The 25,214-nt window shown below is 42.6% G+C and overlaps 1 long non-coding RNA gene across 1 annotated transcript; it reads right to left on the bottom strand.

Annotated features, from left to right (window-relative positions):
- Window positions 1–5,041: 5,041 nt before the first annotated feature.
- Window positions 5,042–5,440, bottom strand: LOC128146000 (uncharacterized). The gene is made up of 2 exons (XR_008236653.1): window positions 5,347–5,440; window positions 5,042–5,214 (listed from the first exon to the last, which is right to left on the bottom strand). It is a non-coding gene; the product is annotated as an uncharacterized LOC128146000 (long non-coding RNA).
- Window positions 5,441–25,214: the final 19,774 nt, after the last annotated feature.

Genomic DNA, 25,214 nt, shown 5'->3' on the forward strand with positions numbered 1-25,214 from the left:
TTTAATGACTTCTCAATAAGCAAAGCTTACAGCCCAGTTCTTTCCCAACATTAGAGGTTTGACTTGATTGTGGTGGTTTTACTTCTGCTGAAAGCACAATCAATGCCTTGTATTTTCAATACCATGAAGATGAAGAAGTGCATTACATTTTTCACCAGGAGTATCACTTCCAGCAGGAGTAAACCAAGCAGACCTTTCTAGCTGTTTACATAAATAGACTTTCAAATGTATCCTCTGGTTCCCTTGGGAGGTTAATTTTTAAAACTTACATCAATGGAAAACAAAACTGAGTTAGTCAAGCGCCTTTTTAAAGTCTTAAATGAAATACAGGCTTCCATCCTGCTGGTCAGGTCAGCTGCTGCATAACCAGCACCAGACTGCTAACCTGTCCTGTTAGAAAACTGAACTGCACTGCCTAAAATTGCCCATGGTCTGCTTGTGCTATCACGCCTTGGCTCTTGTCTCAAGCAAGGGATATCTGTGCAGCAGGGACTTTGCTTCTGCCCAGAGCCCAGCTTCAGGAGGGTCCATTATCAAGGTCCGGTTTTGGGATGTTGCACATGAGCTACCCTGCACTGCCCTTCTGCTGTGCTGAAGTTGTCCTGGGTACTATAAAAGATGAGGCCAAATGCAGCCGTGTGCAGGCACAGCTAAAACCATACTAGGAACGTGCATGCTGCACCAAAAGTTATTAATTCCCTGAGCTGCTCCAGTAAATCTTTTTCTGCCACAAGCATACACTGAGAGTTACTCCTGCCCAAAAGAGACCTGTGGGACAGAATCGGTGTCAGAAAGGTTAAGTAACTCAGTCCATAATTGCAGGGACTTGTCCGTAATTTCAAATTCTCTGTGCAGAAAAGGAAGGCTTTTCTTTCCACTAGACCATGTGGTTAAAGACAGACAGAATCTGGCCATTCGGTGCAAATCTTCTAAGTGTAATAGTTTCCTCATTTGACATAGATTTTCAAGCCAAGGTGATTAATGAGTCATAAATATAATGCTACAGTGAATCTTAAAATAAACAACATTCCTTGATTTGAAAATCCCAGGAGATGAGTTTTAATTTCTCGAACCAATCTGGGAATGTAAAAGATTTTCCTGCAGTGCCTTATTGATATAATTTGACCTTGCTCAGCAGTGAAGCTCCCTGATGGAGGTGTGTGGGGGGAGGAGGGGTGTGTGGGCAGACATGCAAAGTGCTCTTACTATGCCTGTATTCAAATTCTAATTCCATATTTTTGTAAGAACGATCTGACTGGGAACCAAAAATAGCACAGACGGAAAATATTCTCACAAGATGATTGTCACACAAATAAGAATAGTTTCTCTTTAACCCATTCTCTTATCAGCTAAGCTCTCTGCAGGCTCCTGATACTCTGCCGGTGCTTTACTTTAGCCATTGGCCAAGAATCTATTCATGAAAAGCAACAATTTAATAGTAATAAAATATCTCTGTGGTTGACAGTATGCCACTAAGCTGGATTAAATGAAGTGTGCTTACCTTGTTTAAACAACATAAAAGTATTGCTTCAGTGATGGTAATTTGCCACCTTTGTAATAGGGTGTATTTTTGAGTTTTGGTGACTGTTTTTCTGGGTCCTTTCTAGCTTTAAACATTGCCAGTTACATCTCCTAATGCTCTGTTGCTTTCAATGAGAGCACAAAATGCATGTCTGACCCAAATTCTTCCTGCCAATCACAATTTCCTGTATAGAAAGAGAAGGTGAATTAATGGTGATGTCTGTCTTTATTTTTATTACCGCAGCACCCACAAGCTTCCGTTTTGGAAGAGACTGGGCTGTGCTAGGCATTATCATAGAATCACGGAATGGTTTGGGTTGGAAGGGACCTTAAAGATCATCTAGTTCCAACCCCCCTGCCATGGTCAGGGACACCTTCTGCTAGACCAGGTTGCTCAAAGCCCCATCCGACCTGGCCTTGAACACTGCCATGGATGGGGCATCCACAGCCTCTCTGGGCAACCTGTGCCAGTGCCTCACCACCCTCATAGTAAAGAACTTCTTCCTTACATCTAATCTAAATCTACCCTCTTTCAGTTTAAAACCATTACCCCTTGTCCTATCACTACACTCCCTGATAAAGAGTCCCTCTCTATCTTTCCTGTAGGCCCCCTTTAAGTACTGGAAGGCCACTATAAGGTCTCCCTTCTCTTCTCCAGGCTAAACAACCCCAACTCTCTCAGCCTGTCTTCATCGGAGAGGTGCTCCAGCCCTCTGATCATCTTCGTGGCCCTCCTCTGGACTCAATCCAACAGGTCCATGTCCTTCTTATGTTGGGGGCCCCAGAGCTGAATGCAGTACTGCAGGTGGGGTCTCATGGGAGCAGAGTAGAGGAGCAGAATCCCCTCCCTCGACCTGCTGGTCACTCTTCTTTTGATGCAGCCCAGGATGCAGTTGGCTTTCTGGGCTGCAAACGCACATTGCCAGGTCATGTTGAGCTTCTCATCAACCAACACCCCCAAGTCCTTCTCTGCAGGGCTGCTCTCAATCTGCTCATCGCCCAGCCTGTATTTGTGCTTGGGATTGCCCCGACCCACGTGCAGGTCCTTGCACTTGGCCTTGTTGAACTGCATGAGGTTCACATGGGCCCACCTCTCAAGCCTGTCAAGGTCCCTCTGGATGGCATTATAAATATGTGTTATATGTATATACATACATGTATTATAAATACACAGAACAAAACGGTTGTCCTTTCAGAAAGCCTGTCCTCTATGTACTGGAGAGGGATGACAGAGGATACTGGTAGAGGGTGCAAGGAAACCACAAAACAATATTGTTCAACACACAAAGCAACTAAACAGTTGTTTTTATAGGAGCCATGGCAGAGTAGAGAGATGAGGAAGTTGAATGAGAAGTATGAAGCTATGGATGTTTAGGGAGCTCCTGCAAAGTGAGACAAAGCCTGAATTTGCTTGTTTGAAGCTCTAGTGAGTGGTGTGGTCTAGCAACACCCGCACATCCAAGGTAGAAGCTGATCAATGCAGGAAATAGATCCATCAGAGAGGGTGCCCACAGGCTTGAGAAGTGCTGTGTTAGAGAAGAGGGAGGTGACAACGGGATTCAGAGAGAATGAGTGGGCAGAGAGTTGATCCCATGAATCCCCTATTTTATGCAGGTTGTTCTGGGGGAAATGCGCTCTGTAGAGCGTTAACAGTGGTCTGCAAATGAGCTGATCTGTCAAGTTAGCATTTTACAATGGCATGTTAATTCCTGGACTTCTATGAAAGACAGTTACATATAAATAAAAGCTATCATCCTGTTCTTTTATTTGAATTTGTTTATAGACTATGGAGAAAAGCTGATGGTTGCATATTTACCACACAACAGATGTTCATAGTTCTCAGGCACATCATCTGCCCAATTGCCCATGGCTTTGTCTATTCCAATTATTTTTTCCCATATGTACACATTGGGTCGCATTCCAGCTCTGAGACAAAGAAGGTTTTATTTTTTGTTCCTCTCTGCAACTACTGAGGTCCTTTGGGCTTCTCACAAGGGCTGTCACATCCCAAAGAAGAGCCCTGAAAACATGCCCGTGGCAGTAACCTGTAAAGGAGTGATTGACAGGCTCCCAGTCAGCAGGTCTGGTGATACCTCTGCTATGAAGCCTTCCATTTTGGGCATGACCCTCAGCTTGCCCATGTTGCTTTACCCTAGGAAGGCTGCTGTACCTTGGATGTTCCAGCAAGGCTCCCTTGTACTGACTGGGAGAGCACTTGGAAAAACTTGTCCCATGAAGTTGCTGTGCCGGCTAAAGCGGGTAGAGTATATGGGCAGAGTCTGAGCGCAGGAACCGTGGAGTGCTGAATGCTGCCCAGACAAGCAAAAATGTTTTTACTGTCATAAGTAGCTGAAGAAGAATTGCTGTCTTCCCTTCTTTTCTGTGATGATAACTGTAGATGGATCTGGCTTCTCTGTCAGATAAGGGTTGCCAGTGAACTTCAACGCTGAGAAGGAGTTGGGAGATGCGCTTCCGTGAGAAGAGAAGGTGCTGCTGGGGACCTGCCTGGTGATACCTTGGCTCTTCATGAAGCAGGCTGACCTGCCTTCCTGGGATTTGGAAACAGGCCCCATAGGTTTTTCTTGCATGCTGAGCTAATGCGGTGCTCAGCTACCCTTTGTGTTTTTGTGTCCTTGGCAGAAACGTGTACTGAGTAGTGGTTGCCTGCGCCGTTCCAGCGTGAGCAGGTGAGGCAAGAAATCTCGGACCAGCTACACTTGTTGTAGTCGAGCACTGAATCACAGCAATGCAGTCCTGCAGGGAACTCAATGTCATTTGAATGCAGAGTAGTGCTGCGAAACGTTACACGGAGCAGAGAGAGCACAACTAGCTTGGAGCAGCCAGTTTTGACATTGGACAGACTATCAGCCAGGCACAGTGTAGCCAGCCTGGGATAATCAGCCATGCTGAGAGGCAAGGATAATTAGGCAGACACAGAGATACCCTGCAGATACCCTTCTGCAGCTCTTAACTATTCTTAGAAAACTTTTCCTAATATTATAGCTTATGTATTGCTCACTCTGAATTAAATGAATTCTTATGTTATCTGTCACATATTCTTGTTTGTTGGAAGCTCCTATCATATTCTCTTGAGTCTCCTCTTTTCCAGACCAAACAAATAGAGAAAAAAATTCCGCCTTTCCATATAGGAGGATGTTTTCCTCTCAAATTTGTGTGCACTTTTGGTAAAATAAGGTGTTCCAAGTTGCACCCTACGAGAAGTTTCACTGATGCTTAATGAAAGGGAATAATTACTCCTGATGTCTGACATGCATCAGTCTTATTAATACATCATTGAATGAGCTTTACTTTTTTTGTTGTAGCGTGTCATGGTGTTGAGTCATATTCCACCTGGGGTCCTCCGTAACTCCCAGCACTCATTTTGCAGTACTCTGATTTAACCAGCTATTTCTTATTTTGTATTTGTTCATTTGATTTCTCCTTCCTTTACTTAGTACTTCACATTTGCCTTTATTGAATGTCTTGGCTTGATTTAAGGCTGTTTATTCAATTCATCAAGACCGTTCTGAATTCTGAAAGAGTCTTTCAAAGCATTTGCAACCTTCCCCAGCATCGGCACCTTCTGCACTGTCCTTTCTATGAGCTGAGTCATTAGTGAGGATTCTGAATCGACCTGGTTTCAGGACAGATCCTTAGGGGACCTCACTTGATACATCCGGATACGCTCAATACCTGTGGGAGGAAAAATTGGTGTTTGAGCATAAGCTTTGGTCTTAATTCAGAAACAGCAAGGCATTAGGGCAGTTCATGTAGCCATTTGAAGTGAAGCCTCAGCTTCATAAAACAGGATGAACTGGAATACACCTGTGCATCTTTTGTGCAAGCCATCCTGTTCCTTCGCCCTGCCTAGCATACAAACGCCACGCGCTGCCTTTGCACCATGAATCCGCACAGTATCTCGAAGGGGGTTATAAATATACATCCTCCTTCGGTTTGATAAGTAAGAAGAGGATGCAGATGGGTGAAAACTGTTCCAGTGAAGCTCGCGCTCTTGCTCGGTGCATAATAAGATCAGAATGCAGGCAGGAATGTGTGGAGGAGTGGAGCTGGCAAGGATTCACCAGCCTGAATTATTCTAAGCCTATTCCATCCCTAATCAAACCTTTTTTCCCTTTTTTTTTTTTTTTTGTGTGTGCGTGCAAAGGTCTTTATGGAGATGTTTCTGTTTGAACATAAAATTCAAGCTCTTTTTAATACATAAGCAAATTCTAGTTGACAGGGTATTGCTCTTTTGGTGAGTTTTTGGTGCGCTGGGCTTCTTATCATAGCTTGCTTTGCTATGGTTATTTCAGAGCACTTGGCATTTCCCTGCTATGTAGCCAATTTGCTGGATGCTGGAAAGTATGAAATTGGATCTTTAAAAGGATCCTGGATCATTTTTGATGCTAATATAAATCTAAAAAAAAACCCAAGCAGAAAAGGGGGTGGGCAGAGCAGTATCACATGAGTTATCGAGACTTGTTTACATCCTGATTTGCAAAAGATACAGCTTGACCCAAGCGCAACCTTGAAATCTACACAGGGAGAGGAAATACTATGTAAATTAGAACAGCCAAAACAAAACAGGCAGACAGAAGCTCAGTGTACAGAACAAGCCGGTCAGGCAGGCTTTGCAAACACTTAGCTGTGGAGAAGAAATGTGCACAAATTCTTTTTTTTGGGGGGGGGGGTGGGGGGTGTAAATGGCTGTAAAAAAACCCCTCGCTAATAAAAAATGGCATCGCTGGTTTTACAAGACCACACTCATTTTCCATAGCGTAGGAACAGCATCTTTTCCTGCACCAACCATGCTGCGAACCCTCCCCAGAAAGTCATGCCCTAAGGAGGACCAGATCAGAGCGCCCAGGGAAATGTTCTTGTGCCCAAGCTCTTTGGCTGCAATTTAAATGGGTTTTAAAAGATGACAGTGATGTCTTGGGGGCCCTACCATGGGATAAAATACTTCATAGGAGTGAATGGATGTTGGTGGTGAGCAAGTCTTGTGTTAGCCTCCTGTGTTGGATAAAGAAGGGGGAGAAGCATACCAAAGGCTGTGGTTCATCCAGGAGTTTTCAGCGGTGGTGGGGCCATGTGATTCACTGTCTCCAGTTCTGCACTGGGACACGTTTGTGTGGCTGAACCATGAAGAGACTGAGAAACAGATCTAGAGGAAAAATAATGTCATTTTTCCAGAGACTTAAAAGCTTTCCACCCCACTTAGGTTTTTGTTTGGGCTTCCTACGCATGCTCAAAGACGCCCTGCGTTGGCGGGGCAGGGGGGCTGCTGGCGAAAGGGGCCCAGCCTGCCTGAGCTGGCAGAAGCACAATCTCCCCTAATGCCATCCTTGCACTCCCAAAATTACAGCTGCGGTTCAGGCTCTCCACACTTTGGACGCTTCCTCGTATCATGCTCGCGTGCTCCGAGCTCGCGTGCTCGCCGACGCTGTGTTTTAGAGAGCCGAACCACCCAAGGACTTCTACAAAGCAATGCATCTTCACTTTCAACTCCCTCGCAGGATCCGGTGACCGCAGAAGTAGCACAAAGGAGGCCGCAGGAGTGCGGCACCTGGCGCGGCACCCAGCTGCAGTTTGGCACGGCAGCACCCTGAGCGTGTCTAACCACAGCCACGCCAGGCTGCTTGGTGTCTGCGGATGCAGCTTCCTCAGGCACTTAACCATGTTAGGAGAATGTTATTCCTTGCCTTGTTATTTGGAATTGATTTCAGGAGAGGGAAATTGGTTCCCGTGCTGACCTCTCTTGGCCCTTGAACCCACAAAACTGTTAATCTCTGAATTTTAATCTCTGGAAGGAGGGAACGCAGCAGTTGTGAGCAGTATTTTAAGCCTGGTGGAGTACAATTACCTAGTGCACTGTAGGCAATGGCAGAGCCAGTAGAAGTACAGCTTGTAGCCAGAAGCATGTTCACAACCAGCAAAGTTTAGGAGGCGGCAATGAGATAAAATAGGGGCAAGAAAAGAGATAACTGCATGCCCCAGAATTGCCACTATCCTTCCTGAAATCTCCATTAAACAGGTTCTCAGCCATATTACTTTAGTGAAGTGACTGGGGAGAGCTCTTACCAAGCATAAGCATTGTACGATTCCAGGAACGGCAGGTTTTCTTTCACCTGACAACGTCAAATTTCTTGCTCTTGAAGAAATGAGACTTGTCCGTGGAGCAGTGTTGACGTGAGCTGTTGTGCTCAACTGTTTCATTCCTCGGACCATCCTGGGCTAACCAGGGGCCGTACTCTTCAAGCCTGTCTCAAGATGATGTGAACGGTCCACTTGGGCGGTCAAGGGCTATTCAGAAAGAATAGTGGTGCCAGAATTTGTTCATGTTGTTGAGAAATAAGAAGTATATTGTGCATAATGATGTCTGTTAAACTTTTCATAGCCCTTGCTTGCCTGCTGTCTCCTACTGGCTACACACTCACACATGCAATGTACACTGTTACTTTTCTTTGTCAGAATACAAACCATCACTGTTTAAGTGTAAAATGACATTTCGGTGTATATATACATTTAAGCAAAGTAGGTTTCCTATGGACACTAATTGGCATAAGAGTCTTGCTTTAAATGCATAGATTTTAATCCTAGAAAGCTTCCTCAGCCATTGAAATGTGTGCTTGTACAGGAGAAATATGAAAGAAAGCGTTAAGTGTGGGAAGAGGAATGAATTTTTTAAAGCAAAGGCAGGGAGGGAAGTTAAGGAAATATTAAGGTAGTCAGAGTTGTCCTTTATTCCAGTCCACTGCAGGTCCATCAGTTTTCAGGGGTTTGTGCACAGGAAAAAATACTATTCCAGAGGAGTGCTGGTGGCCAAGCCTAGCTCTCACCTCCAGTACTGCTCTGTAGTGGCATGAAATGTGAAAGGAAGCTAACTGAAAAGCAAATGTCTCTCTCCAGTGGAGACCACAGGGTTCAGTTAAGTCTGAAAATCTGGCTTTTTAATTCATTCTCTCTTTGGATTTTGACCATGTGGGTGCCGTGGTTTAAGCCCAGCCGGCAAGAAAGCACCTCAAGGCTGCTCGCCTACTCCTCCCTGCCCCGGTGATGTGGGGAGGAGAAAATCTAGTGAAAAGCTCATGGGTCGAGACAAGGACAGGGAGGGATCACTCACCAATTATGATCACAGGCAAAAACCAGACTCAACTTGGGGAAAAAACCAAAATCAATTTAATTTGTTACCAATCAAATCAAAACAGGATAATGAAATGTAAAACCAAATCTCAAAACACCTTCCCCCCACCCCTCCCTCCTTCCTGGGTGCAGCTTCACTCCCAGATTCTCTACTTACCCGCCCAGCAGCACAGGAGGACGGGGAATGGGGGTTGGAGTCAGTTTATCACACCTTGTCTCTGCTGCTCCTTCCTCCTCAGGGGGAGGACTCCTCACACTCTTCCCCTGCTCCAGCATGGGGTCCCTCCCACGGGAGACAGTCCTCCACAAACTTCTCCAATGTGGGTCCTTCCCATGGGCTGCAGTTCTTCACGAACTGCTCCAGCGTGGGTCCCTTCCACGGGCTGCAGTCCTTCAGGCACAGACCGCTCCAGCGCGGGCTTTCCCATGGAGTCACAGCCATCTTCGGGGGCATCCAACTGCTCCAGCGTGGGGTCCTCCCCGGGCTGCAGGTGGAGATCTGCTCCACTGTGGACCTCCACGGGCTGCAGGGGGACAGCCTGCCGTCTCACCACGGGTTGCAGGGGCATCCCCTCCTCCAGCGCACCTCCTCCTCCTTCGCTGACCTTGGTGTCTGCATAGGGGTTTCCCTCACATTCCACTCCCCTCTCCGCTGCAGGTTTCCCCTCTTAAATCTGTTCTCCCAGAGGCACTACCACCGTCGCTGATGGGTTCAGCCTTGGCCAGCGGCGGGTCTGTCTTGGAGCCGGGGAAGCTTCTAGCAGCTTCTCACAGGAGCCACCCCTGTAGCCCCCTCCCCTGCTACCAAAACCCCACCACACAAACCCAAAACAAGGGGAAATCTTTATTGCTGCTTGCACAGAAATTTATGAAATAAATGGGAAATGTAGCTTCTTAATATTTAATTTGCGTGGTGATTAAAAGAAATTAGTTTCAACCATTGAGCAGTTTAGCAGACCTCCATTAATTTTTATAAGGAAATATTTGCCTGACTGCTTTCTGTGAATTTATATGAAAAGAATAATTATTAAATCTTCTCCCATCTGTGTGTTTTTGATAAGGACATCTCTAATGTGAATAATCAGAAACTGTACCCTAATCAAATGCTAATGCATTAAGTGTAATGTAGTCCATACTTCATAAATAACATGCAGATTGTGGAATTAAAATAGTGGAATGACAATGCCCAGAAGTATTTTGGATAGAAAATTTATTTTCAGATTTTCGAAGCGACCAGGCAGAATCAGGAACTTAATTCAGAATTTACTTAAGCATTTAGGTTTAAGCCATGTCGACTTACAGTGCCTTTGGAAGTCTGTGCCTTTCTTTTTTAATCCATTAGTGAAGAAGAGAACTTGTTGCATTCTCTCAGTTTTGAGACAGTGCTGAGATAATTTACAGTGATAACAGTGTCACCGCAGAGCTAAAACGGAAGGACCTTTCTTTTGGTATGTGTGTAATGAAAAGTGTGATGTTTCCAAATACTGAATGACCAATGAATCAATATTTCCCCAATGTTTTTCAGACACAGAATGATAAAGTATTCTTTCAGATTACTGATTTCAGGTTCGTATTAATCTTTTTCATCACACCTTTATAAGTAAGGCTTTTGTTATTGCTTTTTTTTAGTACACTGAACTGGTAATCTGATCTTACTTTTTGAGACTCAAGCATCATTCTGTAAATACAGCTTTGGGCTAAAAATTATTTTAATTTTTGACAGTTGCCATATGATTTTCATTGTTTGTGCCTACCACTAAATTATCTCAAAACATTGCGCCACGGCTAACGGCTAAATTGGGTCTCTCAGAGAAATGCTTAATTCTTAGGCAACATTTATTCATATATGATTTAATAAGACAGCACAAGAACTAGATGAATGTAATTTAAAAAATGAAAGTGGAAGGAGAAAATTACTTGCTTTCCAGCCAGAATTGAAGGGAGCATTTTTTTGACTGCCACCTTCTTTGCCTTCCCTGTGGCTCTTGCGATACCCCAATGGAAAGACGTAATAGTGGTGACTCAGCTATGGACAGCGTTCAAAACAACCCCCACCAGATGAGCATTGTATGAACCGATTGCTTAGGAGTGCTATTTATTGCTCATCATCCGTAGGGCTGTGCTGGAAGGAGACTGCAATTGAAATCGGGGCTTTTTGTGGTGCAACCTCCTCAGACCCACACTAAGAGATAATGGCTGCCCCAAGTGCTAGCAGGTGAAATGACAGAGTAGCTTGTAAGTGGCCAGACCTCTTTACCAGATGGGGGTAGCTAGAAGACCTTTAGAAGAGTCCGAAATGGGGAATTCTAATTTGCAAGCTATTGCTGCAAGACTGTCTTTTCCCACTAATAAATCAATGAACGAAGAAGGAGGTAAGTTTTGCCTGAATTTCAATGGGTAAACAGGGTAAGTAAAGACTGTGTAAAAGACAAGGGATATGTCGACAGTTCCACACTGACCGGGCCCCCAGAACTGAGCTGTTGTTGAGCCAGGTGATTCAGATTCTGCTGGGGCTGGAGCTAGAGCAGCACAGGGCTGCAAAATCTCTCTGAGATGCTGGGTAAGGGCTGTGCTAAAGCCTAGCTCCTACAGTGCAGCACTTCTTGCAGGCGAGACCTACTTAATGGAAAGAAACCTGGAACAGCCATAAACAAACTGCTCACAACGTGCAGTGGACCTTGCCTGCAGCACAGGGCAGGTTTGTGCTGTGCTGGGTTTGCGCTGCATTCCTGTAGCGGATGACTGTCCCTCTGCCAATATTATTATTGATACTTTATATTAGATCGCATATCCTAATTGTTTTCTGATTCCCCTGTTGAGAAAGACTTTTAATCTTCCTTCACGTGTCTTGGTTTAGTACTGTAGTTGCACCTGCGCCTCTGCCCCCATGACGGTGTGTGCCCAGGAGGTTGCAGCATGTCCACTGTCTCCCTTCCAGAAGAAACTATGTGTGCGTGTGTGTATATCTCTGTATAGGGACAGCATGAGTAGGCAAACCCATAAAGAATTTAATTAGGTTAAGGATAAGTTTCAAAGAGGATATAAGCCTCTAAAACGTAGACATAAACAGAGCTTGCCATGGGGCATGTGTGTCCTTATGCTGCTGCTGAGGACACTGCAGAGGCAGCCACTGGCTTCTGTCTTAAAGACCAAGCTGTGGGCCAGTGAGCATAGCTTGCGACAAGCTCTAAACTCTGCTCTGCTCTTTCTGGCTGTATCTTTTTTTTTTTTTTTTCCCCTCACATGAAACAATAAGGTTTCACTTTTACTTTGGACTTCATCTCAAATTTATGTTGACCATTAGTCATACCCTTTAAATGAATCTATAAATAAAAATCAGACTGAAACTGTGCCCCCTCCCGCCTGCCCGTATGCTACATGCTACAATAAAATGCTTCTCCAGCAAACTCTTGCTTCTTGCAAAATAGTCTGACTCATGTTTTCTGGTTAGGGAAAAGGGAGTGGCATCCTGCAAGGGCTGCGAACCCCAGTGCAGCTCCATGTGATACAGTGAGTGTGCAGTATGGAAAGGAAAATACAGTCTTTGTTTGCTTAGCCTTATGGTTGAAATGTAATTAATGGCAAATGGGTCAAAAGTATGGATTATAAAATCATGGTGTAAGTGAAATTCATGTGTTAATAAAGAAGTCCTAAAATGTCTTTTTTTAAAATCAATGTAGGGCTATTAAAAAAACCCCTCTAGTCTGATGACTGAAAATGTGCAGACACATGGAAATATTCTTATAGTTTCCAGATTATTTTCATTCCAAGGTGTTCAGAATAGCTCCATTTTAATTTTAAATTTTTGTTTTGTTTTGGGAGTTATTCCTGGTTAGTAATAATTTCCAAATTTTCTTATAAGCATGATCAAAATGTTAAGATACTTCAATTAAATATTTAAGTAATCATCTCAGCAAAAAAAAAAGAGTAAATTCTGTCAGTACATTTTAAAAGTAACAAAGGAACATTTGTGAAAATCCTCCCCCAAAATTACAGTAATGACAACTTTTTTTTTCTTTTTAGATGTTGTTTTCTTTCTTTGTTAGATTTTTGATCAAGTCTCTTGCTATAAGAAAAAGATCCCGGAAATATGTAGGTCTTACTTTGTGTATTAATATATAAACCAGCTGTAATTTAAAAGAAGTGGAACCAACCTCTGGCATTCAGGTTGCCTAATATTATCCAGTATAAAAAGTCTGAGCATTTCTCTGAGAAGCATTATCATCCCCACAGCTTACAGCAATCTTTATATACTTAGCAAGGAAAAACAACCCAAGAACAAAACAGCAAACCAAGCCTCCGAGATTACAAACTGGCCTTTACTGGTCCAGTGCCATTCCTTTCAGATTTAACCAAGCTGTGAGATGTTAAAAATCACCATTTCCCATCTCTCGCAGGCGATCCTCAGGGAAATCCGGTCAGTCTGCTAAAATCACTCAACTCTGCAGAGCCCAGCACACGCTGCAGCACGCAGGAGCAGACACAGGGCAGTGTCCTGAGGATGCCTGGGAGGTCTGGGGAGAGCAAGGTGGCACCGTCCTCCCCATCTAGCATCCACCTTCGTCTTACTCAGGATCTGATCGTGTTGTTTTGTAACCCCACTTTTGGAGCAACTGTATGAACCCAGCACGTGGTGCTAAAAATGCAGTACGATCTTTTGAAGATAATAGCCTTCTCCTCTTGTGAGCTGATACATCTTTTGCCCTGTTCCCCAGTGATGGGAACCTGTTTTAAGTAGCAAGGAATCAATCCTCCACCTGGTATTCATTCACAACAGAGAGAGCATGTTAGAAGTTGTATGCGCCACAAATGATTTCTTTAATCTGAGTGTTTAAAAAGCCAGTCTATTAATTAATATATGGGAGATGGTAAATATCCACACAGAAGCTAGAAGAATTTCAGAATTATGGTGATTATGCAAGCTCTGTTCATTTCCATGCATGCAGGTATTGTGATCTTGGACTACATGGTCATATTTTGTCTCTGACAGCCTGCCTGCCACAATGCACAGGCTGGATGCACAAGGGAGACAAATTAAGATTGCATGTGCAGCTGTAAATGTGACATTTGGAAAGTCTGAAACAGAACAGAAATAGCATTATTTTAATGTAGCTTTTTGTATGCATACAAATAAGCTTGTGGCTTATGTTCACCTCTCAGGTGCTGAGGCTTTGGTATTTGTTGTATTTAGTGGCCGTGTACTTGTCACTTCCAGAAACGGGTGTTAAGCACAGTGGTGGAATGAAGGTTCAGTTCCTCGGGTTCTTGCACCTAGATAAGGTGTGTTTCACTGCACCTTGAATCAAATTCTTGTCAATGTTAAGGATACGTTAATTCATTACAAGTCTGGAAAGACAGGTGCTATTGATTGTGTTCTGCCTTAGTAAGAATTTTTCCGAGTTTTCTCTTCCCTGTCCTCATCTGTAATGGCCTGTCTGCCGAGTATCACTTTTAGGCAGCATTGCTGTGGGTCCAACGCTTTGTAAAATTTGATAAGTCCTTCAATGAATACCAGATTTTCTTTTTATAGAAAAAGAAATTTTTTTATAAGCCTTAACTAGTCAAATGACAAAAATAAAGTTTGTAAAGCTGATACCGTGTGAGCTCACATTGTATGGCTGTCTTGAAAGATGACCAGAATGACTTAGATATAGTGGCATCCAGCTACTCTTATGTGTCCATGTCTGAGTTACTGAGTATCCCAAACTGGTATGCACAAACCATGCTTGTGCTGAAGGGATACATGTACCTCACTTATTTTGAAATCTGGGCTTTGAATGATAAAATAATAAACAAATATTAGCCTGTTGATTATAGAATGCAAAATTGGATTAGACTATAACGTCTCTTTGAAAGAACACATTTGTTAATTACTTCTTAGGATGTTTTTAAAAAACGACTTTATGAAGTCAAAACCTTACCTTGCATAGAATCTGCTTAGGTAACTTTTAAGTATAGCAAAAGCGGGGTGGTGAGGTAGTCGCACAAAGAGGTAGGCTTCTGGGAATGGAAAATGACATTTTTTGGCTCTGCTACCTATGCTTAAATGAATGCCACTGACCTGATGGGAAGAGAAAGTGATAAGGAGTGTAGTGGCTGCTGGGAAATGTGAGCTATGATCTGCTTCAGTCCAAGCCACTAGCCCTCAGGGTGGATTTGCATGGTCCTAGATGAACTTGGGAAATATCAGCCTGTCCTGGCACGGTGAAAGGAGAGATGGAGGAGGCGCAGGAACGGCACGTTTTACAGTGTTGCTGGACCAACCGTAGTCAGACCTCACACGTCTTCTTGCTTATTTTCACCTGCACTGCTGACGAAACTTTTGCATGCTCTAGAGCAGCCATAAATCTATGCACAATCTGTTGCTGCTTTCTTCAAAACTTAATACTTCCCCTTTCATATCACTTAATACAAGTTCAGTCAATACACCACCTTATTCTATGAAATGCATTACTAAGGCGTGTGTTAGGGCAATTGTTTTATTATTTAGATTGCATTAAAAAGCTGCACCTGGAATATCCAAAAAGATACTGCAAATATTTTGCCTCCTCTGTTATCACGATGGTTGCTTAATTCCTTAATGAAGATATGAATGGTTTATTCCACTTTGGAAAGGGAAAGAATATTGTCTGACCATATGGTGTCATCTCCATACAGGAAGTTTAAAATAGGGTGAAAATGTTTCTTATAGATATGACAAAAAGCAAAAGCATTTTACCACAAAGTGATGACTATTTTGAAGAAGGTGCTGTTTATCCCAGGAACAACATAAGCATGACATGATGTGGCAGTTACCATGGCAACTAATTATTTTTTATTGAACAACAAGAATAAGCACAATAGCTTCACAAAACCCAGCATATCTTGGCAAGCAAGTTAAAATATCCTGGGGCATGATCAACATGTGCAGTTATCATTTTTAGTTTCCTTTTCTTTTTCTTTCAGAGGTTTTTTACTTTTTGAATATGAACAAATACTTTTGATTATGGGTCAGAAAAGGTATGTTACTTTCTCATCTGACTTCTTCCTTTGCTGAAATCTCCTCTCGACATTGTTGCACTACTGATGCGTCGTGGTCATTTAAGTTACAATAGGAGATGTCTGCCTTGGTTATGTACTTGAATTGATGAGCCCACATTTTCAGAAGTTGCCTGAGTAAGGAGTGAAAGGTTGACAATTTAGCTAACAGGAGAACATGACAAGGAAAACGGAACAGATGGGGGCCTTGAAAATACCATTCTCTAGAAGTATGTGGAATCAATTTAATCCACAATAATAGTACAATGAAGAATCTTATTCTGTAATTACGAGGCTGAAAGAGAGATGGTTTTGATCCAGATATTATTGATTTAGTAGACTGTGGTTAATAAAGTAATTCAGAAATTGTAGTGTCTGATTCAGGCCTGGCTGAAGTCAACTGCACATTCTTTTATTTAGAGACCCTTTTAATAAATTGGAATGAACGTTAATGAACAGCACACTGAATACATGAGTCAAGGGTGATGTATTGATGTTACCAAAGTTGATGGAACTTTTTCTGTGTTTGCACAGTGTTGTCCAGATAGAGAGGCAAGGAGAAAGACCATGACACACTTCTTCCTTTAACATCCAGAAGTATGTGGGTTTGGATAGCTCACTGCAGAAATATTGATGTTTGCAATAGCAAATATCACAGTGAGTAAAGATTCTCATCCTATGATAGTTTGCATGTATATAATTCAGTTTGTATAATTCACTAGGCTAAATTCATACTCTCACTCCTGTTATTGCAGACCATCTTGAAGGCAAATATAATATTAGCCTCAATAGCAGTATTGCTGCTATAGTTTCAATTATGCATGCAGGCGCATCTGAGGACAAATTAGATACACTGCCAAAGCCAAAACATTTCAGGAATTTTTCCATCTCCATTCGATACATCAGAATGAAAGAAGAAAATCTCCATCTCGGTTCTACCATTTAGGATGACCTTATAACTGAATATGACTGGTTTAATTCTAGCCTCAATTAGGGAAAAAAAATAGTCCCTCAACCACATATTCAACCTCAAAGTCAATATTTTGGTTTGGTTCAGAGCCGGTTGTGTTAAACCAGTTAAGGTCAGATTCAGTCTGGAGAGGCTGCAAAATTACAGGATCAAATGACATATGATGTACTGTGAAACTGAATTGCATTAGAAGTTGCATAAACAGAATTAATATTACTTAACATTGCTCCAAAATCTGCAGCAGTAAGAAATCAGAGTGAACGTGATTGAGAATCTCCATCTGTAGTAAAAGTGCAGTTGTGTGACGGAGAATTGAACGAGACCTGCCAGGAAGGCTCACGTCTCACAGGAGGTGGTGCTCAGGTTCAGGAGGGTCTTTTTCTTTGAGTCATGGCTGAATCAACAGGCCAGCCTGCGGATTAGGGGAAATGGCCACTGAAAGGAACAGGACAAAATATCCATTGTTGTGCTGTCACTGTTGGCTGTCTTTTCACTGAAACACAAAAGTCTTACTTGTTCACTGCTGTTGAAGATTTAGTGGTTCTGTTTGTAGAGTTGGGAGTGCTGATTTAAGTGCCCCCCACCAATTCTGATTGAAATTAATTAATTCTGCTGACCCAAAAATGTTCCTGAGAAGCTCTGTCCAACTGTGCTAACAAGAGTGACTAAAATGTGACTTATCTACGGCTGACTTTGGTTAAGACCAGTATAGCAAGTTACTAATCTTGGTAGTTAGTCCCCAGAAAGTCACTATTTGCTTCTGCTGACGTGGATACAGAGGCAGTAACCTCTGGGGAGGGGGAGAGGTGGGGTAGGTTGTGGGGTGTTAGAAGTCCTCATATCCCTTTAGCATGAATCACTGGAGCTTCCCGGTAGTTTTGTCAGGCACGTGATTCTTCAGTTGTTTGTGAGTATACATTAAGTAGCACTCGAGTTCTCGCTGAAGATGATGAAGAAACTCCTCACGTCATCTCTGTGTATGAGAAGATTTGGCTGTGTGATCATCAGGGAAGAAAGCAAGACTGGGAAATAGTGCTAGCTGGAAAACTAAAGTGTTGACACCCCCTCCCCTCTGAAAGTAATTTTAAAATATGTGCAAATAGTTCAGTTTTCATTCATAAATGCTTGCATTTATGTATTGTATCTTGATGAAATACTGAATGTTAAAAGGTGAAAGTGCTTGGTCCTGTTGATCTGATTTACTGTAGAAAAGCCTGGAGTGTTAAAAACTGTTTTCAGAAATATGCCTAGCCCCTTCTAAAAAACCATAAATGGGATGGTGGCCTGCGCAGAAATACTGGTTTCATTCATGAAACATAGAGCATTCGGCAAACTGACACAGAAGCCAGGAGACATACAGTTCCGTGATGACAAACTATAAGGATAAACAAGCCTTTGTGGAATTTGCAGTGAAAAGGAATCATTTATTAGAAAGATGCATGCTTTCTCAAGCTTTTTCATTTTCTTTCTGGCGCTCTGTACTAGGTCCTCCAGACACCACTAATAGAGCAATGCCTGGAGGAGTCTCCGAGAGCTGAAGTTGCGGCACAAAGGGCGGGAGATTGGGCTGAGAGGATCTGTGTAACTACGCTGATACACACCAACTGAGAATGTAATTCTAACTGCGGATTGAGTTGGTCAGAGCTCAAAAAGAAATTTATTTTTATCACTGAAATAAACGCATGCAGGCAGTAGATGCCAATGAGTTCACACTCCTCAGCCAGCACTCATGAGAGTGATCCCTATTCATACGTGTAGACAAGAGAAGTCAAATCTCGAGCAAGTACAGGTTGCAGGTCAGACTGTCACTGACTTCTTCACTTGCCTAACATGATTATATTGTATCTAGGAGTGGGATGCTGACAGCGTTTTTTCATTGTTGCTGTTGGAGGACAAGGACAATGGGCTGCAAATTAGAAGTTCAAGGCAAATCAGTTATGTTATGTTTAAACATCATTTTGAAATGGAATGTAACATGACATAATGTTATAAGGAAATAGATTTGACTGCCCAGTCACCTTTATACCATGCTGGCAGGAACAGGGCCTTGGAGGAATAGCATATTACGTTATGTTTATGCCCAATTCAATATTCTTTTACAGTATCGTAAGTTTAAAGGTGCTTTTGTTGTAAATGAGAATCAGGAACTGAGAATTTTTTGCTGACGATTTTCTTCGGCATCTTCTTGTTTATTGAATCACTAATAATGCAATATCCAGTGCTGTGTTACATACAGCTGACTTTCTTACAGATCAGTACCTGGCTTAGTATTTACCAGAAGAAATACTAGGCTTTATCACATAGGCTTTTGCTGAGAGATTTCATCCTATAGCTAAGTAACATGAACTTCGTATCACTTATAATTGGCATAACAAAACATTAAGGGGAAAATAGTGTCTGCCATTGCCTACAGGACCAACAATTTTTTCGATAGAGGTCTATGATATGGTTGGATTTTTCTGATGATAAATATCAAGCCATCTAGAAAGAGTTATGAAGATCTGTTCCTAAAAGGGTAAATGGTATGTAAGGAATTATAGCACTCCTGCTGTAAGGCCAAAAATGTCTTGTCTTCATACTATGTTGCAACACAAAAGAAGGAAACTAGACCAGAATCATGTAAGTTGTAAGTAAAATAATAATACAGTACTTCTCAATGATACATATTCACTTCCCCTCCCAACCTGGAAATCTTCATTTACCACAAGTTTCTCTCCCATCCAAAGGATTTTAAATGGGAAGTAGCAAGAAGGGATGTAGCTGAAGTGTGGCAAAAGACACAAGTGTCAACTTTGGCAATTAAAGGTTTACATCTACTTGAAAATTCTGCTTAGTATTATAGCTTAGACCTACTCTGTTTAAATCACGCAGTGTAGTGGAAAATACCCGAACTAATGTTAACTAGTTGCTCATATACCAATAGCAGTCTAGCTATGGAGGCACTTAGCACCAAGTACCTAATTAGCTGACACTGAGCTCCATGCTGCTTCAGGCAGAACACTGTGGATGCATTACCAACATCATTTAACGTTAATTCAGAAAACTGCATCATTGCAGGAGCCATGGCAGTTGTAGGCTGTATCTTTTGACAGCCATGTATTTTCTGAAGCAAACCCCTCTCTTGAATAGGAGTAGAGGAAACTGTTGGTTATCCATAGAAGAGGCATTTGCTGGCAGGGAAGGAGCTCTTCATGCTTGCAGACTTAAAAGTATCTCCACCAAAGCCTTCAGTTTTCTTTAGAGATCTATAAAGTAGCCCTTCTGGGCCCGTATGTGGTGTGAAACCATACTTCCAGTTGTTTCTGATAAAGGCGTTGAGTGGCCTCCAGCAGAAGTTTGAACTGGCGGACAAATCTCATGTTGTTAGCACTTGCTTTACTTTTCAAGAACAATAATTAGGCACTCAGATACTGGGGCGATGACTATTCCAATCTGAATAAAGCAGCACAATGAATCGCCTCAGCACATGTTTTGAAGGAGTGGTTCTTCCTCCTACCCTTTGCCTCCTACTCTGAAGTTTGTAGGAGTTCCTGTGTATATTACAGCAAAAGTATGGTATGCACTGATTGTGCTGAGGGAATTTTCTCACAGGCAGCCAAAGGGTTTTTATTTCCCAAATACACTTCTATGGCAACACGAGGACTGTAGTGAAAGAAAATTTTTTTCCTTTTATCTGAACTTCAGCTGGAGTCAAAGCACTGAAAGATGCTGAGCGGTCTTGTTTTAGCCTTGTAGAGCACTTAACCGTGTGCTTAGGAGGCAAATTTGTGTACAGTCCCATTGACATCCATGGCACTTGTACGTCCATGCTTTGCAGCATCTAGGCCAGTGCCTTTCCACCTAACTGGATCAGGCCTTTGGCATAGAACTGCTTTTGCTATTACATAAATATGAGTTAGGAAAACCCACCACAGCTGGTTCATTTGTCACTTGAAGAGCCAGCTGATGTATGCAGAAATGAGCTTTTTGTCTGCAGTGAGGACCTGTAATACTGAACAGTGTGAGTGGTGGCACAAGCTCAGGTCTTCCTCAGAGGTGATGCGACTACTGCAACTCACCGAGTCACTGTCACACCTTTAGGTCTTGTCCTGCAGAGGCTTCCTGTGCTGGACATTTTATGTGGGTCTGTTCACATGGAAAGACATCCTCTTTCCATAAGGCTCCTTAAGGATGAGCCCTAAAAAGCTACACCTGATTAATTTAAAAGGTGATTATCATAATCTGTAACACTGTTCTTGAACTGCAGACATTGCAAGGACAAGTGAGAGCAGAATTTGGCCTGCAAACTGTAGCTTACAGATAATATAGTATTAAATTGAAATGTCATTTATCGGAGAAGCCCTCAGAAACAGCTTCCGAAATCACAATATTTGGAAGAGCAGCAGCCAGTCAAGAATATGTATGTGCTCCATACTGTGTATGGAGGTGCAAGGCTGACTTGCTAGTCACCCTTCTTTCTCATCTGTGCACTCCATACTGAGTAGAGACCCATTGCAATAACCGCATTTAAGTATGGCACGCACACCTCTAGCCTTGTCCTCATATGGCAGTGGCAGTAGGAGATTGCTTCTCCTGCCCCGTGCACTGTGCTTGGGACCAACTAATCTGGCAGGCTGAGGCACATTCCCCCTTATAGGCACTCTCTGGAACTGCCCCATTCTCTGCAAAACACAGCAAGCAGCAGTGGGTCCGTAAGGCACATTTAAGTCCTTAGCATCTCCTCAGTCTCCTACGAGCTAGGCAAGAATGCAGTGAGAGTGTAGGGATTTGGCTGTGCAAAGCACAGGGTCAAAGGCAGAGGAGTTGCTGATTTAGTGTTAATCCTGTAACTAAGAGTTACAAATTAGAGAATACCCCATAGTTATTGCACATTTTTCAAAGAAGTAAGATATATTTACAAAGGCACACATACGCATATAAAAATACATTATTTATTTCATTAGGGACATTCATTGTCATCTTGAAGTATTGAACATTTAATGCAAAACAGTAAAGGAGGTTATGAAAAGGAATGTTTAATCTTAGTGTTGTTGAAGCATTTCTTAGCATCTACTATTTTAAGCGTTACAAAGGGTCAAGAGAAGAGCTCAGGATCAGCTGTATGCTTAGAATTTTTTTGGCAGGCTGGAGTTGACTGAACACTTTAGCTAAGCAAGGAAGATGGGGGGGTCAAGATGAAAAATTGGAAATGACATATCTGGGCAGCCTTAATGAGACACGTGCAGGCATGGGTCAATTCTCTTGACGACATTTCAAGCTCGGAATCACATGGATCCAAACCCCAATGTATATTGGCTGTGAGTGTAGAGCTATAGATCAAGTTTAATTGTAGTTTAGCAACTTCTGGAACTTTAAAGAATAAGGCAGGTATCCATGTTATTCTGTAAGCCTGGAATGGATAAAGCAAATGAGTATGTAGATCATATTAGTGTTTTCATTTATATACAATATGAAGGTGTATGTGAATGTGTGTTTTTATGTGTACATGCACACATACCCAAGGTTACATAGTCATCTCTCTAGAATATCTGCAAGAGTTATTCAACATCATTTTATTAGATCAGTTCTTCCCTTTCATTAACATATTTCTCTATATGACACGGTACAACAGTAACATGTAAAAAAAAATTGAGAGCATAAAAAATGCAAAGATCTGTATAAAGTAACAGAAAAAGAAGACATAACGCTTCGGTCAAATTACTCACACCTCTTTTCACACTTTGAAAAAAATAGGCAAAGGATAGTGAGAACAGAAATGTAAACTCTTGGAGGCTGCAATTGTAGTTAGTACCCACAATATCCTCACATTTCAGTGCCTAGTAAAATGTTATAGGCTACTATGTTTTTTGTCATCAGTGGATTTTATAGACCATTTTGATGATGTGCAAACCTTTTACAATTAATAAGCAATTATCAGCCTGTTAAGGAAGTTGCACAGCACTGCAGACTTTGATAGTTTACTCATTTTGTAGACAAATATGTTGTCAACTGTTAGGTATAGGTCCTAGAGAGATTCCTTTGGAGTTGTCTACAAATCAGTACTCGGAACAGTTAAATTCATCCCGTTATTGACTGAGATTAAAAACCAAACAAACTCTATCAGTGATCGGAAGGTGCATCTGCTACTTGAAAGGCATAGTTTAGTGCTCCATAAATTCAAACAGCATCACTCATGCGATCTTTGGAATCAATATTTGAATAAGCAATTGTCACATCTGCCACTGTTGCATTGAGTAATTGAAAGTCATTAGTTTTAAGGGGTTCCACTGGCAATGTAGAGTCAATGTGCATTGATAACGTTTTCTCTAATCAATAATGTGGGCAATAGTCAATCTTCTTGGCTGATAAGCACATCTGCAAATTAAAATCAGATTATTTACTATTAGTTTTAGTATATACGATATCACCTTTTATGGAAAGTAGGCCCATATCCAAAGGAGAATGATAAAAGCATTAGAAAGAGAGACAGGTTCAGCTGACATATTTGTTATTTCTTTTGCTAAGGATAAATTTTGCAGGGCACTAGCAGATCTTCCCTGACAGACTATAAGCAATAAAACAATTACTAGAAAGAGTGGCTCTTGTGTAATTTAAAAAGAAAATAACAGCAGATGAAAAAAGCAGCATGAAAGCCCATGTGGGGAAAAATGCCTTGTGTTGTTGATACACTGAAGTGTTTCCTTCATGCTTTTGTGGCGGTATGTTTAATTTGGGAACAGTGTTCCCAAAAATGGCTAAAACCCTTCTGCAGGCCATCTGTGTGCAATCCCAGAGCAGCTCTGCCCAGGGGCAGAGCAGCCAGGCTCTGCTGTGGGCTTCAGCAGGGCTCCCGGGGTGCAGAGACCAGTGAGCCTTCCCAGCTGAGCAGCGGCTTGCGGGGCTCTTGGTGGTTTACCCCACCCAGCAGTCAGATGTGGAAATAACCTCCAGTTGCTCTTGGCAGTTCGATGTGTCCCTTGGCTGAAGCTGTAAGTCTCTGTTTTGCTTCTGATTCTTCCTCCAACTAGCCTGCCTGGGTTTCACTGGCTGTCTTTGATCCCTTTTGCAAATCCTGCTTGTCGTACATGCACCCTGGCTTCCTGACCCTTCGCTTGGCTTCTCGTCGTGCTTTCTACTTACCCTTCGGCTCAGTAGTTTTGGGTTTCTTGGCCCAAAGTGTGACCGTGCCTTCCTGTTTAAACCCTTGGCTGAGCCAAACTCCTTTTTTGTCTTCTCTGGTTTTGGGCAGAGCTAGGTCTCCCTGTCTATCTGCGCCTGCTTCCAAACCCAGCTCTAGCCTGGCCCTGACCCGCAGGGCCCGACCGCCCATGTCCTGCCTGCCAGTCTTCAATATTTGGTAAGATCAGTGGTTTTACGTGTGGGCACATAAAAAAAGGATGTCTCCCTCTGAAGATCATTTTGAGTTTGTTGTGAAAGTTGGGCATATAATGTGGTACATCTGCACAGATGTGGTTATGTCTATGCTGTTCGGTTAAATACTCCCCATACGTAAAACATGGCTTACGTGTTCCTAACACTGCTAATACTGCTGCAGTCACTGGTTACAAATGCACATATCTCTTGTTAATAGGGGTCAGGTGTAGTTTAAAATCAGTCAGTAGCACTTTAGGGAAAATATTTCCATGTATCTTTTTAATTGAGAAACAATTTTTCATGTTGCTTTGTATTCTAAGACTTAATATAATTTCCTATAACAATACAATATCCCATAACTCCTCCACTGTTGCACGCATATGCCCACGTTTTCGGCAGATCATATGATACCATGGGCAAGAAAAACACTGGAAAAAGCAGGGAATCAGTTGATCTCCAACAGCATCACCCTCACATCCTGCAGTGAGCTTCTGAGCGGAGGATTTATCACCCAGCAGAGTGAATGTCTCTTACCATAACCATAAAACTTCCTCACTATTTCAGGTGAGATGCAAGCAACGCGTGGGAGTTGTGCTGGTGTTGCCCACAGATGGCTGCTTGTATCCCCCTCCCTGAGCATGACTGGAAGTGGAGAAGGAGTTGGCTCTCAGGAAGGCTCTTCCCATGCGGTGGCAGTGCAGGTTGTCCTCAGCTGCCACCAGATGACAAAGACCTCTCAGGAGGGTGCTCCGGCCACCACACACGCTCAGGACAGGGTGGGTTTTCTTAAAGTGGAGCCTGCTTGGCTGCATCCCTTGTGCTAGCAAACTCTCCCGTTGTTTTTGATGCTCCGAGGAGCTGGGTTTCTTACAGATCTTAAGATGATGTCTATGTAGTGTGTGGGTTTGGTGCTGGATCTTGATCCTTATGGTCCCTTCCAACTTGAGATGTTCTATGATTCTATGATCTCTGGCGTTGACCAAGATGGCAACCGTAGCAGGGGACTGCAAACAGGGCTGTGTTCAAAGCTTCGTGGAGCAGGAGGGCAGCAACAATCAGAAATGGTGACTGCTATGTATAACGCCACATATATGAAAATAACCAATGACTGTGTCTGAAATGAATCATCCATAAGCAGAAGGTTTGATGTGCCAAATTTTAAAGGTATAAGCTAGAGGAAAAACATGTTCCCTATAGACACAAATTAAGC

Source organism: Harpia harpyja, chromosome 9 (genome assembly GCF_026419915.1).
Source record: "Harpia harpyja isolate bHarHar1 chromosome 9, bHarHar1 primary haplotype, whole genome shotgun sequence".
NCBI lineage: Eukaryota > Metazoa > Chordata > Aves > Accipitriformes > Accipitridae > Harpia > Harpia harpyja.